The 16,341-nt window shown below is 42.4% G+C and overlaps 1 protein-coding gene across 6 annotated transcripts in view; it reads right to left on the bottom strand.

Moving 5' to 3' along the window:
• The window catches only part of PRKN (parkin RBR E3 ubiquitin protein ligase), a 1,292,545-nt gene that overhangs the window by 471,114 nt on the left and 805,090 nt on the right, over positions 1-16,341 (bottom strand). The window lies entirely within an intron of this gene.

Genomic DNA, 16,341 nt, shown 5'->3' with positions numbered 1-16,341 from the left:
TCACTGGGACTGAACCACATTTTTACACTTTCCTAGAGCAGAACATGCTACAAAACAGAAAATATTTTTTTAAAAAATAAAGGGAAGCATCTATGGCCAACATATATCATAAATACATGATCCTAAGAGTGCTTGTGCTGTACCCTGACTGATGATGAAACCCAGGATAAGTTAACCCTTTGAAAAATATAATTAATAACATTGATTGGCTTGACCTGAACACACCCAGAACTAGACGCATTACCCAGAAGCCTTCTTAATGCAACTTCGAGCCAGATTTTGCTGTTTCTGTCAAAAGAAGCACAGAAGACCCGTTGGCTACATCTGCGCCCATCTTTGACTTCTCCCTCTTCGCTTTGTCTGCTCCCCAACCCCTGGATTCCCACATCGAGAAAGCTCCTCGGCCATCTGCTGCATATCATTTTCCTGCCAGCATGTGTACTGTCTTCTTCTCAGGGCCGACTATGATTCTAGCACACACAGAAGCTCCAAAGAAGGTTTCCACGAATGGGAGCGGTTTGGACAGTCCTCAAATGGTTTACCTGCCAGGACAACCCAGCTGCACTGAGTCAGATTATCTGCAAAGGCTTAATTCCGTTTAGTGATTGATTTCAGAAGACTTCAGCCCCATTTTACTGCCTTTTTTCTTACCTCTTTACTCAAGCAGGAAACAAACCAATTTGCTTATTCTATACAAACACAAAATGAAACAAAATACCAACCAGCTATGACACGGAGGTGAGAGGAAGAAAAGAAAGTTTTCTCATGGGAAGTTATGGCCGTTCCTCACGGTGCCCACCATACAGCTGGGAAGACAAGTGATGCAGACAAAATGGGAGTGGGCTGTAGGAAGCCCACCACAGCCCAGCCCAGCCCAGGAAGAGTGATATGGATTCAAAGGGTTGTGGTTTACAAAAAAAGGAGGTGACCGCATTTTACGTCCTTTAACTTCCTCCTCACTTACACATGAGGTAATGTAGGAGTAGGCCACACCAAACACCACTAGAGAAATCTTGCCATGGTATCATCTCATGCATTTCCAAGTCAAATACACTTAATATAATTATCTTGTGTTCCTCTTTTTAGAATTATTCATGCCACTGTTTCCTTTTGTTGGCATAAATCCGAGATACCAGCATAAATTTAACATGATTTATTTACTCCTCTACCAAAATACGAATATTTTAAATGTTTCATGATCAGAGGGCTATCAATATTTTATATTAATTGCATAGAAAAGATATCAGTGCAACTATTTAGAAATTCTTCTGTCCTGTGAAGAAAAGGAAGAAGGAAGCAATGAATTATTAACAGCTATTAATAATTGATAGTATACAATGTGCCAGGGACAGTGCCAAATGTTTTCATGGCCCTCACCCCCTCACCTCCTCAAAGCTAATCATTATCCTGATTTCTAACACTACAGTTTCATTTTCCCCTCATTTATTTATATGTATACATGTCTGTCTGTCTGTCTGTATGTATTTAACGATTTATTTGAGAGAGAGAGCATGAGTGGGGGTGGGAGGGCAGAGGGAGACGCAGACTGCCCGCTGAGCAGAGATCATGATGAGGGGCTCCATCGCAGGACCCCAAGATCATGAGCTAAGCCAAAGGCTGACACTTAACCCACAGGGTCACCCAGGCACCCCCGTTTTTCCCTATTTTTGAAATCGTATGGTATGTATTAGTTTTGTTTTAACTCTTCTCATGCAACACTGAGTAAAATTTACTAATGTAGTAGAATCAGATACCTAATTCACAGGGTCCCCTGCAAAATAAAAATGCAGTTTCCCTGTTTGAAAATTATAAGAAGGTAAAAGCAGAGCACTGAACCCAGTACAGGCCTCTCGTGGAGCGGTGCCATATGCAACGGCTCAGATCACACACCCACGAAGCTGGCCTTGCTGTACTGAATACTAAAGGCTAAATACACAGTATTTGATATCCCCATCCCACTATTGCGGGACATATACAGCTAAGTAGCCTCCACTTGGGCTATTTTGAATGGTGCTGCTATGAACATTGTTACGCATCTTTTGGTGACGATAAGGGTGCACTTCTACTGGGTGTATAGTTATGAGCGAAATCGCAGAGCGGTAGGTATGCCTATGTTCAGCTCCAGGGGATACAAACACAAATTTGTGCCATCAATTTACACTTCCCCATAGTTCCAGACTTCTCAGAGTTTCAATCACTCCACAGCCTCACCTCCACTTGAGATTTTCTCTTCTCCTCCTGGGGATATGGTTAATGTGTACATCCCTACACTCTTCCCCAGACCTAGCCAAACCCATGCCACTGGCATTCTCTCTAGATTCTGTATTTCGTGGAGCTCCCTCACTGATTCCACACTAGGCCAAGTCCAGAACTACTGCTAATCAACTGGGCCATTTCACAACAGGCCAAAAAAATGTTCTTGTCACAGGGGCGTCAGATGTGCATTGAATAACTAAGAATATGGACACTAGATCATTACCTCTCCGAGAAGACACACAACAACAAAGCTGCCTGGAAGCAGCCAAGCCGGAGATGCACTACATGGTTTCCCAACGCACTGTGAAATCAAAGGGTCAGTATTTCCTGCCCCGGTGGTGTGAAAGGGTTTTTGAGAAAGGGCAAGGCCATTACTGTCTCAAAGTTACAAACTAGCTGCTTTGAGAACACGCTTTGAAAATGATTATTATAAAGTCATTTTCATTTTCAACCTTTAATTTTTATTTTAGATAACCAAAGTAAAATCACATCACTTTACATAATTAGAGTGTATTTTACAGCTTTTCTTTTTTGTTTCAAATCTGCAGGATACACACTTAGCAACGGCATGCCATTTTCTTCTCTTTTTTACATTTCAGGCATATGCACAGAATAAAGGGAATTCTGTCAAAATATATTGTACTTCAGGAGAGAGGCTTTGAGTCTGATACTACATGCAGTATAAACAGTAGCTTGGGATTCAAATGTATCATGTTTGTACTCTTTCTGTGATTAATTTTAGAAGAACATATTTATGGGGGTGCTCTATGTAGACACAGCTATCTTTAAAATACCCAATTAAAAATGCTAATAGACACTGCATTGCAATATTTTATACTTTCAAAGCAAAAATCATTCATGACAGAAGAGTCCCTTCTGCCACATGGCGTATGTATATGGTGCACACGTTTTTCTTTGTTAGGTAACATGTGCTATGATATATTATAAAAATTAGCATTTCTGGCCATCTTTCCAAAATTGTATTTTTAAGTATAAAAGCACACATGTAGAGCTCTGTAACAATGACAGATATTGTTCTCTCATATTCTCTCATATTCAAAGATCATGTTCTTTGTAGCATATGTAACTTGTTATTAACATATGCTTGTCTTCATTTCAGAAATGTGAGTGCATGGGTAATTATATAACCAGAAATTTGCACATCTCTGAATCTCTATTTTATTTTCATATATGATACTGGTATTATGATACTCTTCTCTGCAAGTGGGGAAACCAGAGCATTATCTTAATATCTGTCCTCAAAAAGAGAGTGTGGCCACAGGCAGAGAGCCCACTCACAGGATGGGGGGTGGGTCCTCACAGCCTGGATGCCATTTTCTGCCTATAAGGAGGTCCATTCGTATTCCTGGATCCCAGTGTCTCACAAGAAGAATGCACGTCCCAGACAGTCCCTTTCTTGACTTTCCTCCTCTGACCATTGCTTCCATTCGAGCCATTAGTCATCATAGAGGAATGGAAAATAAACCTGGTCTGTGCTTGGGTACCCAGACGGCTCAGTCATTGAGCATCAGCCTTTGTCTCAGGTCATGATCCTGGGGTGGGGAGTGTGGGGGGAGTCCCTGCTCAGAGGGGAGTCTGCCTGTCTCTCCTACTCTGCCCATCCCCCCTGCTTCTGTTTTTTTTTTCTCTCTCTCTCTCAAATACAATCTTAAAATAAAAGCCTAGTCTGTGCTTTTGTGACGTTTCAGTCTGCCAGGGCTACTAGAACAAACTACCATAGATGAAGGGGTTTATAACCAACAGAAATGGGCTTCTCACAGTTTTGGAGGCTGAGGTCCAAGATCAAGGGGCAGCAGATCCAGTGTCCCATGAGGACTGCTTCCTGGTGGCCTTCGTCTTGGCTAGCTGTGTCCTCGCATGGTGGAAGGGGGAGGGAGCTTGCTGGGGTCTCTTTATGAGGGCATTGATGACCATGAGGTTCTGCCCTCAAGACCTATTGCTTTACCCAGACTCCCTCCCCCCCCCCTCTCCCCACCCCCCAACTCCTAATACTATCATATTAGGGGTTAGGATTTCAACATACAAATTTTGTGGAGAAAACAAACATTCAGTCTACAGCATGGGGCAGACAAAAAGGGCAGAGTCACTTCCCCTATTGAATACCTGACCCATTATTTCAAGTAGAGCTTTGAGAGGAGAAAACCAGGAACCTGTTGTTATTTTAATTTCTAAACTGTCACACTTAAACAAACGTTTTCATGTAAAGGTAGAACCTCAAAAGCCACTCCTTTAAGACACATAAAGAACAGAAAGAAGGGCCTTGTCAAAGCCGTGTATCTTGTGCCCTCTTCCCTTGTTCAGAGTTTCCACACAATTCCTGTAAGAACTTGAAACCAGCTTCCCAGCTTCCCTGGAGAACAGATGTCAGGGAACACAGCAGGCATCCTGAACATGCCCTATCTGGGAGCACGTCAGCAGTCAGACAGCTGGGGAGAACAGACTCAGAGGCCCGTATCCGATGTAGGCTAGCACGGTAACTGTGTTGTGTTTAGAGAAGCAGGAAGGGCTTTCCCCACCTTTTTGGGGGAGGTGAAATAGGCGGCACAGAGACGGGGATATTTGTGTGAACTGCAAGCATCAGAAAAATGAGATCCTAACACAGGGGAAGAGGTCAGGCTGCCCACAGCTGCCAGAGGGAGCGCAGAGTGGTTTAGCAAGGCATACCCCTCACCACTGACCAGATCCCATGACTCCAGCTGCAAATATGGGGTGCTCCCACATTATGAAAGAGGCAGGGTCAAAAGGGAACTTCATGAAAAGGTCCATGAGGACTTAATGACCAACAAGTTACAAAATGAAGAGTGACACCTTGTTGTCTCCTAGAAAACTGGAATTTGGTAAAATTTAAGGTGATACCTCACAGGATTTAAACAGGCAGGGCCTCCCAATGTCACGGAATGGGAAGGGCCAAGAATATCAATCCCACTAGACAGAGAAATTGAGACTCGGAAGGTCATTATCCAAAAACAGACCATGTGAAAGCCGTTGCTCCTTTGTTTGAGATAGCTTATCCACTTTCTCGTGAGTTTGGAAGATGTTCTGGAACACCCAGCCTAAGCAATTTTCTCCCCTGATGTTGAGGAGGGCAGCTGGGCAGGGGGTACAGACATTCCAGAATGCAGGGCTGGGAATCTGAAATCTACACAACCCCCTACTCTACCCTCCCTGTTCAAATATGTGAACATGGTCGGTGGGCATATGGGCACCCTTTTAGGAAGCAGATTATTCAGAATAGCTATGGAAGGCCTTATTAATTGCCTTCATTCTAGAATGTACCAGAAAAGTAAAAATAAAACACACAACAAAAGATGCCTACCTCTGGGCTTTGGAGCTTCATCTCAACACCTCTAGTTACAGGAAGAACAGGAAGAACAGGAAGGTAAACTATCCTTTACTTCCCTTATATTTGTTACTTTGTATTCTGTATTCTCAGACTGGCATTTTTTTCACTGTGTGAAAGGATGTAGTTTCTGATGTCAAAGTCCATGAACATGTTGAGCATGCTGGCATGGGGCCAGGGGCTTGGTGGGGGTTAAGGCAGGTAAGGTAGGCAGGGTGGCCCTCACCTTCCCCAGAGAGAGTTTCCCAAGGCAGCAGCCTCCTCTCAGCTTCCCTGCAGGAATGGCGGTTCTCCAGAATGAGTATATAAGAAAGCCACTGATTTCTGTCAATTGACTTTGTATCCTGCCATGTTGCTGAATTGCTGTATGAGTTCTAGTAGTTTGGGGGTGGAGTCTTTTGGGTTTTCCATATAAAGAATCATGTCATCTGCGAAGAGAGAGAGTTTGACTTCTTCATTGCCAATTTGGATACCTTTTGTTTCTCTTTGTTGTCTGATGGCTGTAGCTAGGACTTCTAGTACTATGTTGAACAAGAGTGGTGAGAGTGGGCATCCTTGTTGTGTTCCTGATCTCAATGGGAAGGCTGCAAGCTTTTCCCCATTGAGGATGATATTTGCTGTGGGTCTTTCATAGATAGATTTTATGAAGTTCAGGAATGTTCCCTCTATCCCTATACTTTGAAGTATTTTAATCAGGAACGAGTGAGTCATGCACTTCCCGCTTTAGTCAACTCTTCCTCAGCATCCCTGTTTGAGGGGAATTCTGCATTTGGGGATTAAATCAAATAAAGGTCAACCTTGGGCTTCTTCAGCTTGAATTACAGCAAGAGAAAGTGTAGAAACTGAAGTCAAGTGTGTTATAGTTATTTTTCTCATTTCTGTACTAAAGCCCAATTATGTGAACATTGATAAGTAAGACTGAATAATGAGATAACTCTGGGTAGTTATTCAGATTACTTTAAGTTGTGCATTATATTATCTATTCATCTATCATTCTATCTATCTATCTATCTATCCATCTATTACCCATCCATCTGTCCATCCATCCATTGAAAGAAAAATACACAACTAAATTTTAAGACTTAGGGGGCTCCCAGGTGGCTCAGTCAGTTGAGCATCTGACTCTTGATTTTGGCTCTGGTCATGATATTTTTCACAATGGATTGGTGGTATTATATGTCACCTAATACATTTTAGAGTTTCATGAAATGCACAATGATGATAGAAGAAGCTAATGTTTTGAGGTGCATTGGAATGTTTCTAAGGTAGTAATTATGGTGAAGATGTGTCCAGTCAACTAATTTTACTAGCCATGTATTTCTATGTTAATATTGCATGAAAATGGAATTTCATAGCCTATGATAATGCACAGCAGACCACTTCTATAAGTGGAATTACACTATGTAGCTTAGTTTCAACTTAAAATTCAACCATGGCATATTTAGCTAGAGAAAGATATTAAACCCAACTCTTGTGTATTTAATATAATTCAACTCAAATGTTGCATACCTTCACCTTACTTTTTGTGACCTTAAAATGCTGGATATGCAACTTTTGGTGTAGGGGTATCTTTGAACTCTATGATTTCAAAATGAATTCTTTTTTCAAGTAATTTATTTTTACTGTCCTTTCTGTAATTCCTGATTTCATTGAAGGAGCAAATCTGCTCTCAAGTGAATACTCTTCACTATTTAGCCCACAGAGTGATGTGATGAAATTAGCTCATGCACTTTCTCTGAACTGTTAATATTCACATGAATCTAGATGGATGGTTACCCACATGTGTATCTATATATGAAACACACATTTATTATCTAAGCAAGAGGCCAGCAAACTTTCTATGTAACAGGTCAGAGAATAAGTATTTTAGATTTTGCAGGTTATAGCGTCTCTGTTGCAACTACTCATCTCTGCCACCGCAGCGGGGAAAGAAGCCCTAGATAACGTACAAATTAACAGGGTGACTGTGTTCCAATAAAACTTTATTTACACAAGCAACAAGAATGGTTTACAGACCTCTTGTCTAAACTTTTTCTTTTATAAATGTGGTGACACAACACCTGCTTCAGCATTAACTAGAAGCTTCTTAGAAATGAAGACTCACAGGCCTCGTCATAAACCTACAGAACCCGAACTTGCATCCTTCAAGATACTGGAGCCATTCATTGCACATGGCAGCACAGGAAGGGTTTTATCTCAACCATGGAAATGGGCTTCTCCCCGGATTCACAGAGCAGATAAAGGAGGTTGCACTAGCTGGGTTAGTTGTCCATTCTGCGATAAGAGCAGTTAAGCCCTGAGTCCTCTGGTTATATATGCTATGTGCTCATACCACGGTATGGTATCCTGTGAATCATTTTATATCCCTCTGTCCTATAGACTGACATTCTCTAAACTCAGCTGCTGGCATCGCTCTTTCTCTCTCTCTCTCTCTCACACACACACACACACGACATCTACTTACAGAATTTTTAAATTTTGAAAGCGAGATGAAATTATGAATTGCAGTTATTCAATCACACAGATGGACCCCGGTGCCTTCATTAGGACTGTACGCCCCTCATGATGTGCAGAGAGCCTCATTCCCTGCTGAGAGGATGGGTTTCTATCTCGCACAGGACTGGCAGTGTGCCTCCATCAGTGGAAATCTGTTTCCTTTCTAACTGTTGCAATATATAAGACTGGTTTACACTTGTAGGATTGAGTGAAATATGTTCCCCAGGCTTCATGGGATCAATCTTCCCAAAACAAATGCTTTTAAGTGTTTTCTACAAAGAAACTGTAAAAACTAAAGGAATACTAATAATATAAACACAATTAAGCAGCACGGGAATGAGAGAGCTATTTCTGATTCACCATGTTCTATTTCTGCATCGCATTTTGATGTTAAAAACAGTGATAAGAATCACAATTTTCACCTTGAAATGATAAAAAAAATGACCATTATTTGACATATAGACTTCTATTAGTAGAAGTGCAGACTAGCAGATATTTTAGAAAAAGTATAGAAAAATAGAAAGTTTTCTATACCATTAGAGTAGATGTAATTTTTACCAAACACAAACATCCCCCGGTCCCCTTTATAAGGAACTTGGGCTTTGAAAAGAATGCTTTAAAAAAAGATGTTTGAAATATTTTTACAATTTTGTTTTTTTTTAAAAAAATTGTGTTTTGAAAACACATCTGCATCCCTGAAAATGCTTGCAAATAAAGTAGATTCTCCATTTTAGAAGTATTCAAAAGAAGTGTTTCAGTGAAATTTGAACCTATTTAGTCAGGCAACAGTGACCCACCTTCTGAAATTGCTTGATGTCAATGAAGCACTTTACTCCTCAAATTGCAAGAAAAATTATCGCCTAATTAGTGAATGTGATTCAACCCCTGAGTCAATGATTCGATAGGCAGCCGACATTGTGGTCCTTCCATTTGGAGGCATTGTTTCTGGATCGTGTGAGAGCTGCATGGCAGAGTCCACTTTCAACCCATCCTGGTTACAACTCTCAAGAGCTACTGGACAGCTTCAAGACGATTTCCTTCTGCAAAGTATCTGCTGCCAAATCCCCAAACACGGCCAATTACAGTTCACATATTACTCTGTGCCTGCTTCTGAAGGTGACCTTGGGTAGACAGTAATTCACATCCTTACCCACGGGTCTGAATTTAAACATAATTACCCAAACCTCAAGCTTTCCCACATAAAAACTGCACTTGAAGATAAGATTGGCAAGAAAAAAAAAATAGAAATAGAAGTAGTATGAAATTTTTCAAAAAACTGTATTACAAGATACAACGAAGAAAAGGCAATCATGAAGTGAGAGACTTAGAGAGCTATGCTATTTGAATGTCTCAGAAGAAAATTTCAAAATGAAACAAAGGACAAAAAGACCAAATTCTGGGGGTGCCTGGGTGGCTCCAGTCGGTTAAGTCTCTGACTTCGACTCAGGTCATCATCTCAAGGTCCTGGGACTGGTCCCTGTGTCTGGCGCCCTGCTCAGTGGGGCATCTCCTTCTCCCTCTTCTTCACCTCTCCTCCCACTCATACTTTTGCTCTCTCGCAAATAAATAAATAAAATCATTAAAAAAAAAAAAAAAAAAAAGGACCAAATTCTGGAAAGAGAAACGGAGACCTATGTTCACTCAGAAACCAGCACATGAATTCTTGCAGCAGTTCTAATCCATCATTGCCACAAACTAGACACAAACTAGACACAGTGAGTCGGTGGTCAGACACTGTGGGTACAACTGCAGCTCCCACCAGCCATGCGCACGCGCAACAACACGGCTATGTCTCCAAGGCATGACGTGGAGCACCAGCAGCGCACCTTCAAGGTTCCCTAGTGTACTTTCCACGTATGCAATGTTCTCAGAGACAACTATGGCCACGGAGAACAGATGAGTGGGTGTGAGCAGTTACGGTGTGACAGAGGAAGACCGTAAAGGGATAGCACCAGGGATTTCAGGCGAGGGAAGAGTTCTGCGATCTGTTTATGGTGATAGTCACGCTAATTTATACATGTGTTAAATTCAACTGCTCATCAAAAGGAAGAAAGTCAAACTGTAAGACAGTTTATAAAAATCGTGCTGAAAAAATGCATTAAGAGAAAACTTCTCTATCCAGAACTTTATTAAAGAAAGAGTACAAAAGGTTTGGAGAGTATGGGGTAATGAAATTGCAACCTCCAATTATCTTTACCTTCTTTAAAAGGTCTTTTTAAAGAATTTATTTTTCATTGCTAAGAAGCCTAAAATAGAAAGTAATAAGCTCCGTAAGACCTCCCTCCCAGATCATATATTTAATAAATCAATATATATTTGAACTGACAGAAGCCTCAACAGCAGCTGGGTCCTGGGGCTTCTTGCTAGACCCAGGGGCCAGAACGGTTCTCACACTGGCTCTTCAGCTCCCAAATTCTATTATCCTGTCATTTCCCTTGTGTGACTATACAGCAATGAGATGATTTATTCATTTGGGCCCTATGAAAATCAGTTCCTATTTCATAATATTCTGAAACTGTTCCTATCATTTGAAAAGGCCTTCTTTCTAATATAACACTTCTCGAGATCAGATTTACTCTTGAACGAGTCCCTCTTCTGGTTGCCAATCTCATCTTAGTGGGCCAGCTTCCTTCTCTTCCTCTGGGATGCAGGAGAGCTGAGTCCAACTCAGACAACAGTCTGCACATGGCGGCCTGGGGCTTGGCATCCCACTGTATTCAGTGAATGATACAGAGCTTCCAAACATTCTGGGCTTTCGGGTTCCACAACTGAGACAAAGATCATGTACTGAGGATATTTAGGGGCAAAAAACTCAAGATGTTTGAGAAATAGTTCATTTTTTAAAAGACAAAGAATAAATATATAATTTAACTCAGAGCAAAATTGAGCAAAGAAAGATTTAGTGTTAATTTAATAAGTTAAACAAGGTTATATGCATGAGGAGACCCTGGACTCTTGAGGCAGGAACATCTGCAGAGGGAAGGATTTCTGCATTCTGTGATGAAAAGCATAATTTGTCCTTGGGGCAGATTCCTGGATTTGTTTTTTCTATTCTCTTCTGCACAAGACCACTATAGAGGGTGCTCCTAAATTACGCTGATATAAGGCAAACACCTTACAGTGTTTTTCCACATGCCCTGAATGGAAGGAAAGTTCCAGATGAAGGTATTTCAGACTGAATTAGTTCTATTCACACTAATGTTTCTAACAACAACAAAACAAAAACCAGCATAATTCAGTTCCTTATGATATGCAGTTGACCCCTGAACAACACAAGGGTTGGGGATGCCAACCCCACACATATTCCTTTTGACTCCCCCAAACCTTAACTACTCCTAATCTCCTGTTGACCAGATAGATGCCTTACCGATGACGCAAATAGTTGATTAACACATATTTTGCATAGGTATCATGTATTGTATTATTACAATAGAGTAACATAGAGAAAATACAATGTTCCTAAAAAATAAGGAAGGAAAAATACATTTACAATTCTGTATTAGATTTACAAAAAAAAAAAAAAAAAAATCCATGTACAAAGGGACCCACACAGTTCAAACCCACCCTGCTAAGGAGTCAACTAGAAATGTTTTGTCTTATTCCTCCAACTGTGCCTCACAAATCTCCTGGCCATCCGGTGGCTTTCCTTTCCATAGAGACTCAGGGACACAAGCTCCTTCGATCTTGTGAACTACTGCAGGTTTTCGGTGCTCTGCTTCCAACCAACAGAAGGGAAGAGGAAGATCGCCCAAAGCACACCTGCTTCTTGCTGCACGGACTAGGAGGGGACAGGGAACACTTCTCACATCTCAACTTGTTACTTGATCCCACCTACACATGGGGGCCTGGCAAGTATAGCCTCTGGCTCTCAAATAAGTAACCATATGACTACACCAAGCATGCTGTCTTCCACCAGGATATCTGTTGTAGGTGGGCTTTGCAAGTTAAGGTTTCTATTTATTAAAAAGCTGCTGTTAATCACTAAGGGAAATAAATAGGTTACTCTCAAGTGGGGTGGACCTCTGCAGAGGGAGGAGAAAGCCCCCATCCTTTGGAACCAGGGGAACACTGGGGCCTGGAATCTTGGAGGAGAAGAGGTGTCTAGAGATGCCCATAGTGGTGGATGGACAAGTCTAGCAGCCCTGAAGGCCACGACATGAGTTTGCCAAGGATTTGGACCACAGGTGAAATGCGGCAGCTATAAGACACTTCTAGAAGCAGCTATAAGCTATTTTTCCTGTATTACTTCTGTTGTCTGTAAGTATTTCATCACGTCTGATAAAAGTCAAACTTGGCATCCCTTAGCTATGATGGGAGAAACTTGGAAAGCAGTGCCCATCACCAATGCCCAAGTTGAGGTGTCAGGTCACCGGTAAAAACACAAGGAACGATGCACCAAAGGGTTGGGGTTACGATCATCAGTGACACAGGCCACAGCATGACGACCGGATGAGAAGTCTGCGATGAAAAAACCTACCCCATTTGGTCTTGAGTGTGCCTGCGACAGAGCCTTGGAAAACTCTGAGAAACTATGTCCAGTGAGTCTAGGAAAGTTTTGTGTCACAGTAACTTAGAAATAAAAATACAGCATATGCTAATTGTACTGCTAGAAGTAGGTGATCCAGAAAAACAGGGACACATATACACTTACTATTAAATGTTCTTAAACACTGCAAAAAATGCATGATCAAATGATAGTTTTGTCTTAGGCAAGACTGAAGCAAATGATGTTTAAAAACAGCAACTTAGTTTATGGTACTCATGAGGATAGTGTGCTGAGTTGGAGACTCACCTGCTGGCGATGAAGAACTTCCAGAAGGTATAATCTCAGAGGGGATGCTGGAGGAAGGTCAGTGACACCTCAGCTTTAAAGTGGTCCTAATAGAAACGGGCAGACAGATCCAAGACCTGCCCACTTTCCTCCGGCTGTTTGCTCCATGAACATAATCCGCCGTCAAGGATTTACCCTGAAAAAGCCCGTCTGACTCTATTCCAAGCACTGTGGGTTCCTTTGGGAAACAGAATTCTAAATCCCAGTGAGTGGGTCTCTAAGACAAGAGGCAAACGATCATGTTCACTCTTAAGCAGAGCTATGTCCCAGAATGCTACCGCACAGCCAGTTTAGTTGTAGTCCTCATTTCCCTGCTTCCCGGGTCTTAGAACAATCACTTTTCCCAGAAGATAACATCACCAACCAGGATACCAGACAGCAAGTGCAACTTGCCATTGTGGTGGGAAGCGCAGTGGACTACTGTGATCTATGGTTGGGACTCTCAATCCATCCTCAATATATCCCCAGGGGAACTTCACTCTTGCTACGAAGTAAGAAATAACAACCGTAACAATCACGACTGTAACAGAACATATTATGAGGGGCATTCTTTTAAAAGCCTCTAAAGTGCTACCAGGAGAGTTTAATGGCTACGCCGAGTCAGAACTCAGCCACGGTTCAGGACAACAGGAGAGGGTGGGGTGGTGGTGGCCCCAGGAGGGCCACATCTCAGGATTGGCTTCGAGGTTTCTCTTTTGTTGAGAGTATGACAAGCACGTTCATGGATGCCCCGAGGACAAACTAGGCATAGCTCGAGCTGTTCTCAAAACCATCTTCCCATAAAAGTGACTTTTCTTTTTAAGCTAAAAAGCACTCTTTGTAATGAGAGGTAAAAGCTAAGATATGAGTGAGTACTGCCACTTTATGTTGACTTCCTTGGATTTCCGACCGCTCTGTGTAGGACTGGAAATAGGGTATGAAAGAGAAGAACTCGGTTCATTGTGCTGCATACCTATTCTCCTAAACACCAGGTGTCGAGGTTTTATAAACTGGAGTAATTCTTCAGCAGCTACAGACAGTTTGTTCTCAGAATGTCCTTTAAGCATCAGCCCCCTGTCCAACATACAAGACCGAAACACGTCGTGGGATCTGCAGGAAGTCCAGCCTGCAGGATGGCTTTGGGACAAGCAAGTACAGCCCCAGGGAAGGAGACAGACACACCTGTCCTCTGACATAATCCAGGCTCTTCAGAGGTAAAAGACTTAAACGTAGGCACCACCCAAAGAGAGAGCAGTTAGAGCTAATTGTAGCTCTTGGTAGAGAGAATGTGCTGGTTCAAGAAAAGCAAATACGCAGGTTAAGAGCACTGCACAACCTTGAGAGCTGCACACCACTGCAGGCTTTTAAGAGAGATGCCCTCATTTAGTGCTTACATAGACTCTTACAAATAGGCTTGTGCAGTCCTCTTGGAAGTGGATGTTGACAAATTCTCAGTCTATTACCAATGGGCTCTTTGGATGATCTCTAACTACGTAAAGGGACAGATTTGCCAATGTTGGAAATCAGGCAGACTGTCCCCAGTGCTGTTGCTAGAAATCTTCATTTTCTCTCTGTGCTTGAATCTTAATGTACTTAAAATAATGCTAATTTAGGGAAGCTGGGCATTAGTTTAAGGCTCTGAAGAATGCATCCGGTGCAGAAACACCCCCCACTTTGTTTTCAACGTGCTTAATAAATGGAAGATTTCTATATTCTTCTTTAGAGCATTATGTCAAAAGCTGCTTTGGGTAAGCTCTGTCACACCAAGGCATAGATAATCCCAATCATTGGAACTTTACTGAGGAACTTGAAAGCAGAGCTAATACAAAGTTGTATTAACACATCAATGACTGGCTTAGCCAGTTAAAGCATACAGTTTACGAGGTTTGGCCACTGGTTTATATCCCAAGTCCACCAGTTGCCTTTGTTCGCCTCAGGAAACAAAGTATCTTAAAGATGCATTATGTCGATAGATAATAAAGAGGGAGGACATGGTTGAAAACAGATTTTCAGCTTAAGTCTCATACATTCTTCTGCATCCTTGCTATATTATCTCTGCTGCCCTGTGGAAGGAGTGGGGGCTTCCCCCTTGGGTGACCTTGGGCAGGTTCCTTATCTTATGGGAGCCTCAGTTTCCATCTGTATAATGCGCACCAGTCAGCGGTACCCAGCTCAGAGGCTCTGCGAGGACAAAATAATAAAACACCTTTAACACACGTAGAGGTCGGTGTTAGGCAAAGAACAGCTCAAGGAACGGTAGGTGACGATCACCATCATCGTGGCTAATCAGGCTCCTGGGGTGAGCAAGAAATAATGATTTGGAGTTTCAGGGAGCTGTGTCTTTTGGATTCTGCTGCTGGGCCGATTCTGAGACTGGCTCGTGACTCCTCATGCCTTTCTCCTCAAACCTGGCCCTGCTCTCTCAGAAAGAACTACGTAAGTCATCTCTGCACTGCCCAACATTTCTGGGCACTGTTTGGCCCAAAGAAGAACACAACGAATGAATGATTTTTGAGCGAAGAAACACTGAGTCAAAGGCCGTCTTGTCGCTTCCACACCTGTCCCACCTCAATCTTCGCTTTAACTGGAGAGGCTCCTCCTGCGCTCTCAGAGGGCAAGTTCTAAATCTTGGAGACACCTGTGACACCACCCTTGTGCCCTTCTTCATTCACTGCACAACTCACCCTGTCAACCCCCCTCACCATCAGCTGGTTAGAAACCATTTTACGGCCACTGCCAGCAATGACTTCCCTGTGTGTCCCCTTCCCTCCTACCCAACAGTCACGCTCCTATTCAATCCCCCTACCTCTTTCCTAGAGCACCGTGGAAGGATTCTGGTAACTGCATTGCTTAACTGTCATTCAGACTCCAGAGGACTCAAAGATGAATTGTCCTCAGTCACAGCTGCAAACACATCCATGTTCTCCCCACAGTTTCAGTGGCATCTCATCCCTTTCCAAACGGAACCCAAACTTGTCAGGATGAGATCGGACTCTATTCTCAGCTTGGCGCCCACCCTCCTTTCCAAGACTGATTTCTTCTAGGGCCTTGACTAGACCTTTCCAAGACTGATTTCTTCTAGGGCCTTGACTAGACCTTAGCGCCTCTTAACCCCTGCCTGTTTCCCAATCTTGCTTTGTTCCTGCATTTCTCTGTATCTGGAACACGCTCGTCTCGATATCTTTGCCCTTGAAATTCCTCCCGCTGTTTTGTCCCAACTGAAATTGGGCTTTCTTCATGAGGCCTTTTCAAACGATGCTGCCAAGTGGCCCTACTCCTTAGTGGTATCTCCCATGTTAGCTTTGTCCCTCGAAAAGCATGCTTTGCTGCTTTAATAATTTTCAGATTATTTCTTACAGACATTAAAATGGCATGAGTATGGCTTAAATGTGGCTTGTTATTTATAACTGTATTCATT

The sequence above is a fragment of the Mustela lutreola genome, chromosome 6 (genome assembly GCF_030435805.1).
Source record: "Mustela lutreola isolate mMusLut2 chromosome 6, mMusLut2.pri, whole genome shotgun sequence".
Taxonomy (NCBI): Eukaryota; Metazoa; Chordata; class Mammalia; order Carnivora; family Mustelidae; genus Mustela; species Mustela lutreola.
The sequence above is the reverse complement of the archived record's forward strand: the minus strand, read 5'-3'. Positions and strand labels throughout refer to the sequence as shown.